Consider the following 13,277-nt stretch of genomic DNA (forward strand, 5'->3'; position numbering starts at 1 on the left):
GCAGCCAGTGGTAGGAGGAGGACAAGGGGGTATAACTTAGGGGTGCAGCCAGTGGTAGGAGGAGGACAGGGGGTATAGATAGGGGTGCAGCCAGTGGTAGGAGGAGGACAGGAGGTATAGATAGGGGTGCAGCCAGTGGTAGGAGGACAGGGGGTATAGATAGGGGTGCAGCCAGTGGTAGGAGGACAGGGGGTATAGATAGGGGTGCAGCCAGTGGTAGGAGGAGGACAGGGGGTATAGATAGGGGTGCAGCCAGTGGTAGGAGGAGGACAGGGGGTATAGATAGGGGTGCAGCCAGTGGTAGGATAGGACAGGGGGTATAGATAGGGGTGCAGCCAGTGGTAGGAGGAGGACAGGGGGTATAGATAGGGGTGCAGCCAGTGGTAGGAGGAGGACAGGGGGTATAGATAGGGGTGCAGCCAGTGGTAGAGGAGGACAGGGGGTATAGATAGGGGTGCAGCCAGTGGTAGAGGAGGACAGGGGGTATAGATAGGGGTGCAGCCAGTGGTAGGAGGAGGACAGGGGGTATAGATAGGGGTGCAGCCAGTGGTAGGAGGAGGACAGGAGGTATAGATAGGGGTGCAGCCAGTGGTAGGAGGAGGACAGGGGGTATAGATAGGGGTGCAGCCAGTGGTAGGAGGAGGAGGACAGGGGGTATAGATAGGGGTGCAGCCAGTGGTAGGAGGACAGGAGGTATAGATAGGGGTGCAGCCAGTGGTATGAGGAGGACAGGGGGTATAGATAGGGGGTGCAGCCAGTGGTAGGAGGAGGACAGGGGGTATAGATAGGGGTGCAGCCAGTGGTAGGAGGAGGACAGGGGGTATAGATAGGGGTGCAGCCAGTGGTAGGAGGAGGACAGGAGGTATAGATAGGGGTGCAGCCAGTGGTAGGAGGACAGGAGGTATAGATAGGGGTGCAGCCAGTGGTAGGAGGAGGACAGGGGGTATAGATAGGGGTGCAGCCAGTGGTAGGAGGAGGACAAGGGGTATAGATAGGGGTGCAGCCAGTGGTAGGAGGAGGACAGGGGGTATAGATAGGGGTGCAGCCAGTGGTAGGAGGAGGACAGGGGGTATAGATAGGGGTGCAGCCAGTGGTAGGAGGAGGACAGGGGTGATAGATAGGGGTGCAGCCAGTGGTAGGAGGACAGGAGGTATAGATAGGGGTGCAGCCAGTGGTAGGAGGAGGACAGGGGGTATAGATAGTGGTGCAGCCAGTGGTATGAGGAGGACAGGGGGTATAGATAGGGGTGCAGCCAGTGTAGAGGAGGACAGGGGGTATAGATAGGGGTGCAGCCAGTGGTAGGAGGACAGGGGGTATAGATAGGGGTGCAGCCAGTGGTAGGAGGAGGACAGGGGTATAGATTAGGGGTGCAGCCAGTGGTAGGAGGAGGACAGGGAGGTATAGATAGGGGTGCAGCCAGTGGTAGGAGGACAGGGGGTATAGATAGGGGTGCAGCCAGTGGTAGGAGGAGGACAGGAGGTATAGATAGGGGTGCAGCCAGTGGTAGGAGGAGGACAGGGGGTATAGATAGGGGTGCAGCCAGTGGTAGGAGGACAGGAGGTATAGATAGGGGTGCAGCCAATGGTAGGAGGAGGACAGGGGATATAGATAGGGGTGCAGCCAGTGGTAGGAGGAGGACAGGGGGTATAGATAGGGGTGCAGCCAGTGGTAGGAGGAGGACAGGGGGTATAAGATAGGGGTGCAGCCAGTATGTAGGAGGACAGATGTAGAGTAATATAGGGGTGCAGCCAGTGGTAGGGGACAGGAGGGTATAGATAAGGTGGTGCAGCCAGGGGTAGGATGAGGACAGGTGAGTATAGATAGGGGTGCAGCCAGTGTAGGAGGAGGACAGGGGGGTATAGATAGGGGTGCAGCCGTTGGTAGGAGGACAGGGGGTATAGATAGGGGTGCAGCCAGTGGTAGGAGGACAGGGGGTATAGATTAGGGGTGCAGCCAGAGTGGTGAGGAGGAAAGGGGGTATAGATAGGTGTGCAGCCAGTGGTATGAGGACAGGGGGTATAGCATAGGGGTGCAGCCAGTGGTAGGAGGAGGAGGACCAGTGAGGTTATAGATAGGGGACTGCAGCAGTGGTAGGAGGAGGGACAGGGGGTATAGATAGGGGTGCAGCCAGTGGTAGGGAGGAAGGTACAGGGGGTATAGATAGGGGTGCAGCCAGTGGTAGGAGGAGGGGACAGGGGTATAGATAGGGGTGCGCCAGTGGTAGGAGGAGGACAGGGGGTATAAATAGGGGTGCAGCCAGTGGTAGGAGGACAGGGGGTATAGATAGGGGTGCAGCCAGTGGTAGGAGGAGGAGGACAGGAGGTATAGATAGGGGTGCAGCCAGTGGTAGGAGGAGGACAGGGGGTATAGATAGGGGTGCAGCCAGTGGTAGGAGGAGGACAGGGGGTATAGATAGGGGTGCAGCCAGTGGTAGGAGGAGGACAGGGGGTATAGATAGGGGTGCAGCCAGTGGTAGGGGGAGGACAGGGGGTATAGATAGGGGTGCAGCCAGTGGTAGGAGGAGGACAGGGGGTATAGATAGGGGTGCAGCCAGTGGTAGGAGGAGGACAGGAGGTATAGATAGGGGTGCAGCCAGTGGTAGGAGGAGGACAGGGGGTATAGATAGGGGTGCAGCCAGTGGTAGGAGGACAGGGGGTATAGATAGGGGTGCAGCCAGTGGTAGGAGGAGGACAGGGGGTATAGATAGGGGTGCAGCCAGTGGTAGGAGGACAGGAGGTATAGATAGGGGTGCAGCCAGTGGTAGGAGGAGGACAGGGGGTATAGATAGGGGTGCAGCCAGTGGTAGGAGGACAGGGGGTATAGATAGGGGTGCAGCCAGTGGTAGGAGGAGGACAGGAGACTGCACACACACCCGTATCCCCCCGGCTGTATACTGTACACACACCCGTATCCCCCCGGCTGTATACTGCACACACACCCGTATCCTCCCGGCTGTATACTGTACACACACCCCGTATCCCCCCAGCTGTATACTGCACACACACCCGTATCCCCCCAGCAGTATACTGTACACACACCCCGTATCCCCCGGCTGTATACTGTACACACACCCCGTATCCCCCGGCTGTATACTGTACACACACCCCGTATCCCCCCGGCTGTATACTGCACACACCCCGTATCCTCCCGGCTGTATACTGTACACACACCCCGTATCCTCCCGGCTGTATACTGTACACACACCCGTATCCCCCCGGCTGTATACTGCACACACACCCGTATCCTCCCGGCTGTATACTGTACACACACCCCGTATCCCCCCAGCTGTATACTGCACACACACCCGTATCCCCCCAGCTGTATACTGCACACACACCCGTATCCCCCCAGCTGTATACTGCACACACACCCGTATCCCCCCAGCTGTATACTGCACACACACCCCGTATCCCCCCGGCTGTATACTGTACACACACCCCGTATCCTCCCGGCTGTATACTGTACACACACCCCGTATCCTTCCGGCTGTATACTGTACACACCCCGTATCCCCCTGGCTGTATACTGCACACACACCCCGTATCCTTCCGGCTGTATACTGTACACACCCCGTATCCCCCTGGCTGTATACTGTACACACCCCGTATCCCCCCAGCTGTATACTGTACACACACCCGTATCCCCCCGGCTGTATACTGTACACACACCCCGTATCCTCCCGGCTGTATACTGTACACACACCCCGTATCCCCCCAGCTGTATACTGCACACACACCCGTATCCCCCCAGCTGTATACTGTACACACACCCCGTATCCTCCCGGCTGTATACTGTACACACACCCCGTATCCCCCCGGCTGTATACTGTACACACACCCCGTATCCCCCCAGCTGTATACTGCACACACACCCGTATCCCCCCAGCTGTATACTGCACACACACCCGTATCCCCCCAGCTGTATACTGTACACACACCCTCCTACCCCATTACCTTGTGGGGGCTGTGGTGCAGTCAGGGCAGGTCGGGCTCCGGGGGGCTTCTATCACATGGATGGGACAGAGTATTTTTAGGCTGTGAGATCAGCTGCTGCTCCTCTCCAGTTTCCTCACTGATCTCCAGCTCCGCACTGAGAGGAAACAGGAGCGTCAGCGGCTGATCAGGGGTCTGCGGGGCTGAGGGTCCCTGTCACATGGGGGGTCTGCAGGGCTGGGGGTCCCTGTAACATGGAGGGGGTCTGCGGGGCTGAGGGTCCCTGTCACATGGGGGGTCTGCGGGGCTGAGGGTCCCTGTCACATGGGGGGGGGGCTGAGGGTCCCTGTCACATGGAGGGGGTCTGCGGGGCTGAGGGTCCCTGTCACATGGGGGGTCTGCAGGGCTGAGGGTCCCTGTCACATGGGGGGTCTGCGGGGCTGAGGGTCCCTGTCACATGGGGGGGTCTGCGGGGCTGAGGGTCCCTGTCACATGGGGGGGGTCTGCAGGGCTGAGGGTCCCTGTTACATGGAGGGGGTCTGCGGGGCTGAGGGTCCCTGTTACATGGAGGGGGTCTGCGGGGCTGAGGTTCCCTGTTACATGGAGGGGGTCTGCGGGGCTGAGGGTCCCTGTTACATGGGGGGGGGGGGTCTGCAGGGCTGAGGGTCCCTGTCACATGGGGGGTCTGCGGGGCTGAGGGTCCCTGTCACTTGGGGGGTCTGCGGGGCTGAGGATCCCTGTCACATGGGGGGGTCTGCGGGGCTGAGGGTCCCTGTCACATGAGGGGGGGGGCTGAGGGTCCCTGTCACATGGAGGGGGTATGCAGGGCTGAGGGTCCCTGTCACATGGAGGGGGTCTGCGGGGCTGAGGGTCCCTGTCACATGGGGGGGGTCTGCGGGGCTGAGGGTCCCTGTCACATGGAGGGGGTTTGCGGGGCTGAGGGTCCCTGTCACATGGGGGGTCTGCGGGGCTGAAGGTCCCTGTCACATGGGGGGGGGGGTCTGCGGGGCTGAGGGTCCCTGTCACATGGAGGGGGTCTGCGGGGCTGAGGGTCCCTGTCACATGGGGGGGGGTCTGCGGGGCTGAGGGTCCCTGTCACATGGGGGGGGGGGTCTGCGGGGCTGAGGGTCCCTGTCACACGGAGGGTCTGCAGGGCTGGGGGTCCCTGTCACATGGGGGGGGGTCTGCGGGGCTGAGGGTCCCTGTCACATGGAGGGGGTCTGCGGGGCTGAGGGTCCCTGTCACATGGAGGGGGTCTGCGGGGCTGAGGGTCCCTGTCACATGGGGGGTCTGCGGGGCTGAGGGTCCCTGTCACATGGGGGGTCTGCGGGGCTGGGGGTCCCTGTCACATGGGGGGGGGGTCTGCGGGGCTGAGGGTCCCTGTCACATGGGGGGGGGGTCTGCGGGGCTGGGGGTCCCTGTCACATGGGGGGGGGGGGGTTCTGCGGGGCTGAGGGTCCCTGTCACATGGAGGGGGTTTGCGGGGCTGAGGGTCCCTGTCACATGGAGGGGGTCTGCGGGGCTGAAGATCCCTGTCACATGGAGGGGGTCTGTGGGGTTGAGGGTCCCTGTCACATGGGGGGGGGGGGGGTCTGCGGGGCTGAGGGTCCCTGTCACATGGGGGGTCTGCGGGGCTGAGGGTCCCTGTCACATGGGGGGGGGGGTCTGCGGGGCTGAGGGTCCCTGTCACATGGGGGGGGGGGGGGGGGTCTGCGGGGCTGGGGGTCCCTGTCACATGGGGGGGGGGTTCTGCGGGGCTGAGGGTCCCTGTCACACGGAGGGGGGGTCTGCAGGGCTGGGGGTCACACTGGGGGTCCTCATTACATCGGAGGTGTGCTGATACTGACGGGGGAGGGGTGGCATTGGTCCATGGTCTGTATAAATGGGCTAACATGTACTGGGAGAGTCCGCACTTCTCATATACAGGAGTACTATCCATATATAAATATATAGTAATGGTCATAAGTCCCCCCCCCCCCCCCTGTACAATACACATGTGGGGGAGGGTGACAGCAGCTGGGAATGTGCAGGCATCTCCTGCAGAATGTGAGAGCACAGCGCCCCCTGGTGGGTATGAGGTGTACTACAGCGCATTTCAGATATAACATGTATTGTATACTATATACTGCAGACACTACATATACTGTATACTATATACTGCAGATACTACATATACTGTATACTGCAGACACTACATATACTGTATACTGCAGACACTACATATACTGTATACTATATACTGCAGACACTACATATACTGTATACTGCAGACACTACATATACTGTATACTGCAGACACTACATATACTGTATACTGCAGACACTACATATACTGTATACTATATACTGCAGACACTACATATACTATATACTGCAGACACTACATATACTATATACTGCAGACACTACATATACTATATACTGCAGATACTACATATACTATATACTGCAGACACTACATATACTGTATACTATATACTGCACATACTACATATACTATATACTGCAGACACTACATATACTATATACTGCAGACACTACATATACTGTATACTGCAGACACTACATATACTGTATACTGCAGATACTACATATACTGTATACTATATACTGCAGACACTACATATACTATATACTGCAGATACTACATATACTATATACTGCAGATACTACATATACTATATACTACATATACTGTATACTATATACTGCAGATACTACATATACTATATACTACATATACTGTATACTATATACTGCAGATACTACATATACTATATACTGCAGACACTACATATACTATATACTACATATACTGTATACTATATACTGCAGATACTACATATACTATATACTACATATACTGTATACTATATACTGCAGACACTACATATACTATATACTGCACACACTACATATACTATATACTGCAGATACTACATATACTATATACTGCAGACACTACATATACTATATACTACATATACTGTATACTATATACTGCAGACACTACATATACTATATACTGCAGACACTACATATACTATATACTGCAGATACTACATATACTATATACTACATATACTGTATACTATATACTGCAGATACTACATATACTATATACTACATATACTGTATACTATATACTGCAGACACTACATATACTATATACTGCACACACTACATATACTATATACTGCAGATACTACATATACTGTATACTATATACTGCAGACACTACATATACTATATACTGCACACACTACATATACTGTATACTGCAGACACTACATATACTGTATACTGCAGATATAACATGTATTGTATACTATATACTGCAGACACTACATATACTGTATACTATATACTGCAGACACTACATATACTGTATACTGCAGATACTACATATACTATATACTGCAGACACTACATATACTGTATACTATATACTGCAGATACTATATATACTATATACTGCAGACACTACATATACTGTATACTATATACTGTAGACACTACATATACTGTATACTATATACTGCAGATACTACATATACTATATAGTGCAGACACTACATAAACTATATACTGCAGACACTACATATACTATATACTGCAGATACTACATATACTGTATACTGCAGACACTACATAAACTATATACTGCAGACACTACATATACTATATACTGCAGATACTACATATACTATATACTGCAGACACTACATATACTATATACTGCAGATACTACATATACTGTATACTGCAGACACTACATAAACTATATACTGCAGACACTACATATACTATATACTGCAGATACTACATATACTATATACTGCAGACACTACATATACTATATACTGCAGACACTACATATACTATATACTGCAGATACTACATATACTGTATACTATATACTGCAGACACTACATATACTATATACTGCAGATACTACATATACTATATACTGCAGACACTACATATACTATATACTGCAGACACTACATATACTATATACTGCAGATACTACATATACTGTATACTATATACTGCAGACACTACATATACTGTATACTGCAGACACTACATATACTATATACTGCAGACACTACATATACTGTATACTATAAACTGCAGATACTACATATACTATATACTGCAGACACTACATATACTATATACTGCAGACACTACATATACTATATACTGCAGATACTACATATACTGTATACTATATACTGCAGATACTACATATACTATATACTGCAGATACTAAATATACTGTATACTATATACTGCAGATACTGCATATACTATATACTGCAGATACTAAATATACTATATACTATATACTGCAGACACTACATATACTGTATACTATATACTGCAGATACTACATATACTATATACTGCAGACACTACATATACTATATACTGCAGACACTACATAAACTATATACTGACCCCCACCCCCAAACCCGGTATAACACACATGATGTGATGGGGGGTGACAGCGCCCCCCGGTGGGTATGCTGCGGTAATACAGCGCACTGCAGACATTATATATATACACACACTCTATAATATATATACTGCACCTCCTGTTATATAACACACGGAGACCCCCGCCCCCCGCACATCTCCTGTGTTTCTCCCCCCAAATACCGCGCAGCACCGGATCCGGCACCGAGAAGCCAGGACCCCCCTCCTCCCCGCCCCCCACCATGTGGTGACACCCCCATCCCCCCTCCCTCCATATCCCCCCGCACTCACAGGAGACACCGGACCGGCTCCGGGTGATGGGAGGAACACTGCAGCCCTGCGCGGGGGGAGGGGAGACCCCGGGGGGAGGGGACCGGGAGACTGCAACACCCGACAGCTGAGGGCACAACACCCGAACACCCGACAGCTGAGAGCACAACACCCGAACACCCGACAGCTGAGGGCACAACACCCGAACACCCGACAGCTGAGAGCACAACACCCGAACACCCGACAGCTGAGGGCACAACACCCGAACACCCGACAGCTGAGAGCCGAACACCCGAACACCCGACAGCTGAGGGCACAACACCCGAACACCCGACAGCTGAGGGCACAACACCCGAACACCCAGGAACCCATCAGGGCTGCAAGAAAGCTGAGTGTATAAAGACCCGATCATCACTACAAGGATATCCCTCTACACTGCACACCCAGCGGCTGAAATACTCTGCACTGCTGCACTCACTATTCTGCTGGTGGGGTCACTGTGTACATACATTACTGATCCTGTATTATACCCCAGAGCTGCACTCACTATTCTGCTGGTGGGGTCACTGTGTACATACATTACATTACTGATCCTGTATTATACCCCAGAGCTGCACTCACTATTCTGCTGGTGGGGTCACTGTGTACATACATTACATTACTGATCCTGAGTTACATCCTGTATTATACCCCAGAGCTGCACTCACTATTCTGCTGGTGGGGTCACTGTGTACATACATTACTGATCCTGAGTTACATCCTGTATTATACCCCAGAGCTGCACTCACTATTCTGCTGGCGGGGTCACTGTGTACATACATTACTGATCCTGTATTATACCCCAGAGCTGCACTCACTATTCTGCTGGTGGGGTCACTGTGTACATACATTACATTACTGATCCTGTATTATACCCCAGAGCTGCACTCACTATTCTGCTGGTGGGGTCACTGTGTACATACATTACATTACTGATCCTGAGTTACATCCTGTATTATACCCCAGAGCTGCACTCACTATTCTGCTGGTGGGGGTCACTGTGTACATACATTACATTACTTATCCTGTACTGATCCTGAGTTACATCCTGTATTATACCCCAGAGCTGCACTCACTATTCTGCTGGTGGGGTCACTGTGTACATACATTACATAACTGATCCTGAGTTACATCCTGTATTATACTCCAGAGCTGCACTCACTATTCTGCTGGTGGGGGTCACTGTGTACATACATTACTGATCCTGAGTTACATCCTGTATTATACCCCAGAGCTGCACTCACTATTCTGCTGGTGGGGTCACTGTGTACATACATTACATTACTGATCCTGAGTTACATCCTGTATTATACCCCAGAGCTGCACTCACTATTCTGCTGGTGGGGGTCACTGTGTACATACATTACATTACTGATCCTGAGTTACATCCTGTATTATACTCCAGAGCTGCACTCACTATTCTGCTGGTGGGGGTCACTGTGTACATACATTACTGATCCTGAGTTACATCCTGTATTATACCCCAGAGCTGCACTCACTATTCTGCTGGTGGGGTCACTGTGTACATACATTACATTACTGATCCTGAGTTACATCCTGTATTATACCCCAGAGCTGCACTCACTATTCTGCTGGTGGGGGTCACTGTGTACATACATTACATTACTGATCCTGAGTTACATCCTGTATTATACTCCAGAGCTGCACTCACTATTCTGCTGGTGGGGGTCACTGTGTACATACATTACTGATCCTGAGTTACATCCTGTATTATACTCCAGAGCTGCACTCACTATTCTGCTGGTGGGGTCACTGTGTACATACATTACATTACTGATCCTGAGTTACATCCTGTATTATACCCCAGAGCTGCACTCACTATTCTGCTGGTGGGGTCACTGTGTACATACATTACATTACTGATCCTGAGTTACATCCTGTAATTCTTTTTATTAGAAAAATATAAAACATAACAAGTATAACTACATAAACATAAACATAACCGCGGCTCCATCGGCCAGAACAGAAACAAATACAAAGCTTTTCTGCTTATAACAAAAACAACAAATTAATAAATTCTTAAACAATATCTTTACAGAAAGGAAATCCTCCCTCACACCTGCCTCACCGGCCAGTCCAGCTTCATTATAAGATACTACCAAAATCCCCCAAACTTACCGCTACTACCTACCCCACCACCGCTACTACCTACCCCACCACCGCTACTACCTACCCCACCACCGCTACTACCTACCCCACCACCGCTACTACCTACCCCACCACCGCTACTACCTACCCCACCACCGCTACTACCTACCCCACCACCGCTACTACCTACCCCACCACCGCTACTACCTACCCCCACCACCGCTACTACCTACCCCACCACCGCTACTACCTACCCCCACCACCGCTACCTACCTACCCCACCACCGCTACTACCTACCCCACCACCGCTACTACCTACCCCACCACTGCTACTACCTACCCCACCACCGCTACTACCTACCCCACCACCGCTACTACCTACCCCCACCACCGCTACTACCTACCCCCACCACCGCTACTACCTACCCCACCACCACTACTACCTACCCCACACTCACACCTCACAGCACACAGAAATTATATAGTAAAGACACTTTAGACCAAAGGCCAAAAAGCTATAACATGTTTGAGCCATTCTTGTCTGTAACTTAATACAGTCCCTGCTTGGACATAACTGAACAAAATAAGAAACCAAAACTACACAAAGCTTTTTTTTTTTTTTTTTTTCCCCTTCAACACACACAGCACCCCCACTCACACACACCCCAGCACAATTCACCAACCAAACCTCCCATCCCCGTATACATAACTCCCACCTAACCACACACACACACACACACACACACACACACACACACACACACAATAGACAACTTTAACAGTTAAGAAACTATCCTCAACTAAAACTATTCTAACAAAACAAAGTTAGTACAAATAGTAAAAAATGGAAACATCAAATACTAACTTAAGAATACCAGGTCCGGCTGCCTTATATACATAAAGATAAAATATAATAATAATAATAATAATAATAATAATAATAATAATAATAAAGTATACTAATAAACAATAATGCAAATAATAATAAAATTATAGCAATCAAATTACATTAACCTATCTAATACACTAACTACAAACCCCATCACCCACACCCCAAATCTGGACATGAGTCTGGGTCCATAAGTTCAGTTCTTGTCCCTCCGTGACCCATGCCAGAACCCCAAGTATCCATCCAGGAAAAAGCATATGATGTAAACCCCCCCATCACCCCTCCCAACCTATCCTATACCCCATACCATATACAATAACTATAATCGTCCATAGGACTTATCCAGCCCTCAACTTACCAAACTACCTAAAACACCAACACAACTACACACAAAAAGGCTCAAGTTCGGTGGCCTGTAAGCCCTTTACTGTTTATAACTGAATAGAAAATTAAAACAAAAAGCTAAAGTGTCATGCACAGCCCCGCACCGGGATCGGAGGATGGCAGACCGGGTACCATAATAATTTATAACCTATCCCTGACTATTCACCCTACCCTCTCCCTAATACTATCCCTAAATATTAATCTAACCCTCACACTCTCCCTACCTCTGTCCCTATCTACTCTGTCCCTAACCAGAATTATGGTCCCTCACCCAGTGGGCTCAGTACCTAGGGCACAGCGAAGGAAAAACCTCTCCACAGGAGAGAAGCCCTACTTGTACCCAGCCTGCCATACTCCAAAGACCTGATCTTCCCAAGGTCACCAGTGATGTTCCTACAGACCTCCACCTCGGAGAGGACTCTACGCTGTGTAGATACTAGACACCGTGCGTTCCACGTGTGGTACCTAACTACTAAGCTGACTAAGAATAACGTGCAGCGATCTCGGCCACCCAGGTTCCTGAATGTCCCATAAGCCCACTCCGGATAGGTGAGGCTGGCTAACTGACTCCAACCTATGGAGGCGCCCACCCTGGTGTAAATCCCTATATTGAAGGGACAATGAAGCAGGAAATGATCCATGCTTTCCAGCGTATTACAACACTCCTCTCGGGGACACCCCCGATCATCGGAGCTCCTGCACTTCAAGTTGTCCCTTACATATAGCTTCCCCTGGAAGCAGCGCCAGGCCAAATCCCAAAACTTCTGGGGGATCCTCTTAGAGTTCAAAAGATTTAACCCAACCCTCAGATCCCGACCTGGGCAATCCCTGAGCGCCAGGGGCTTCTGGAAATGGGTCAACAGAACCCTTTGGTCAAGGAATTTCCTTGACTGAGTTCTGATCTCCCACATTCCCAGACCCCACCGACGTATCATCTTCAGAGTCGGGGTAGCGTAAGCCGGAAGATATCCATGGGGCGTACGAAGGTCCTTCACTCGCCCTCCTGTCTCCTATTCCTGGAAGAAAGGCCGAAACCATTCCCTGCAGGAGAGTACCCACGGAGGAGCCCTCTCTTTCCAGAGGTTTGCGATGTTAGCTTTCAAGAAGGTGTTCACTAAGAACACCACTGGGTTCACCATAGACAAACCCCCAAGTCTCCTCGTGCGGTA

General features: G+C 50.8%; 1 protein-coding gene across 5 annotated transcripts in view; it reads right to left on the minus strand.

Moving 5' to 3' along the window:
* The window catches only part of ABCC9 (ATP binding cassette subfamily C member 9), a 127,507-nt gene extending 118,721 nt beyond the window's left edge, over positions 1 to 8,786 (minus strand). For 2 of the 5 annotated variants that reach the window (XM_069963746.1, XM_069963772.1), the window contains exon 1: positions 3,954 to 4,105. The gene's annotated coding sequence lies outside the window, so the exon portion shown is untranslated. Of the gene's footprint in view, positions 1 to 3,953; positions 4,106 to 8,708 lie in introns of those variants that run through there. The other 3 variants (XM_069963781.1, XM_069963791.1, XM_069963754.1) reach the window with 2 other exon arrangements.
* Positions 8,787 to 13,277: the final 4,491 nt, after the last annotated feature.

The sequence above is a fragment of the Dendropsophus ebraccatus genome, chromosome 1, assembly GCF_027789765.1.
Source record: "Dendropsophus ebraccatus isolate aDenEbr1 chromosome 1, aDenEbr1.pat, whole genome shotgun sequence".
Lineage (NCBI taxonomy): Eukaryota > Metazoa > Chordata > Amphibia > Anura > Hylidae > Dendropsophus > Dendropsophus ebraccatus.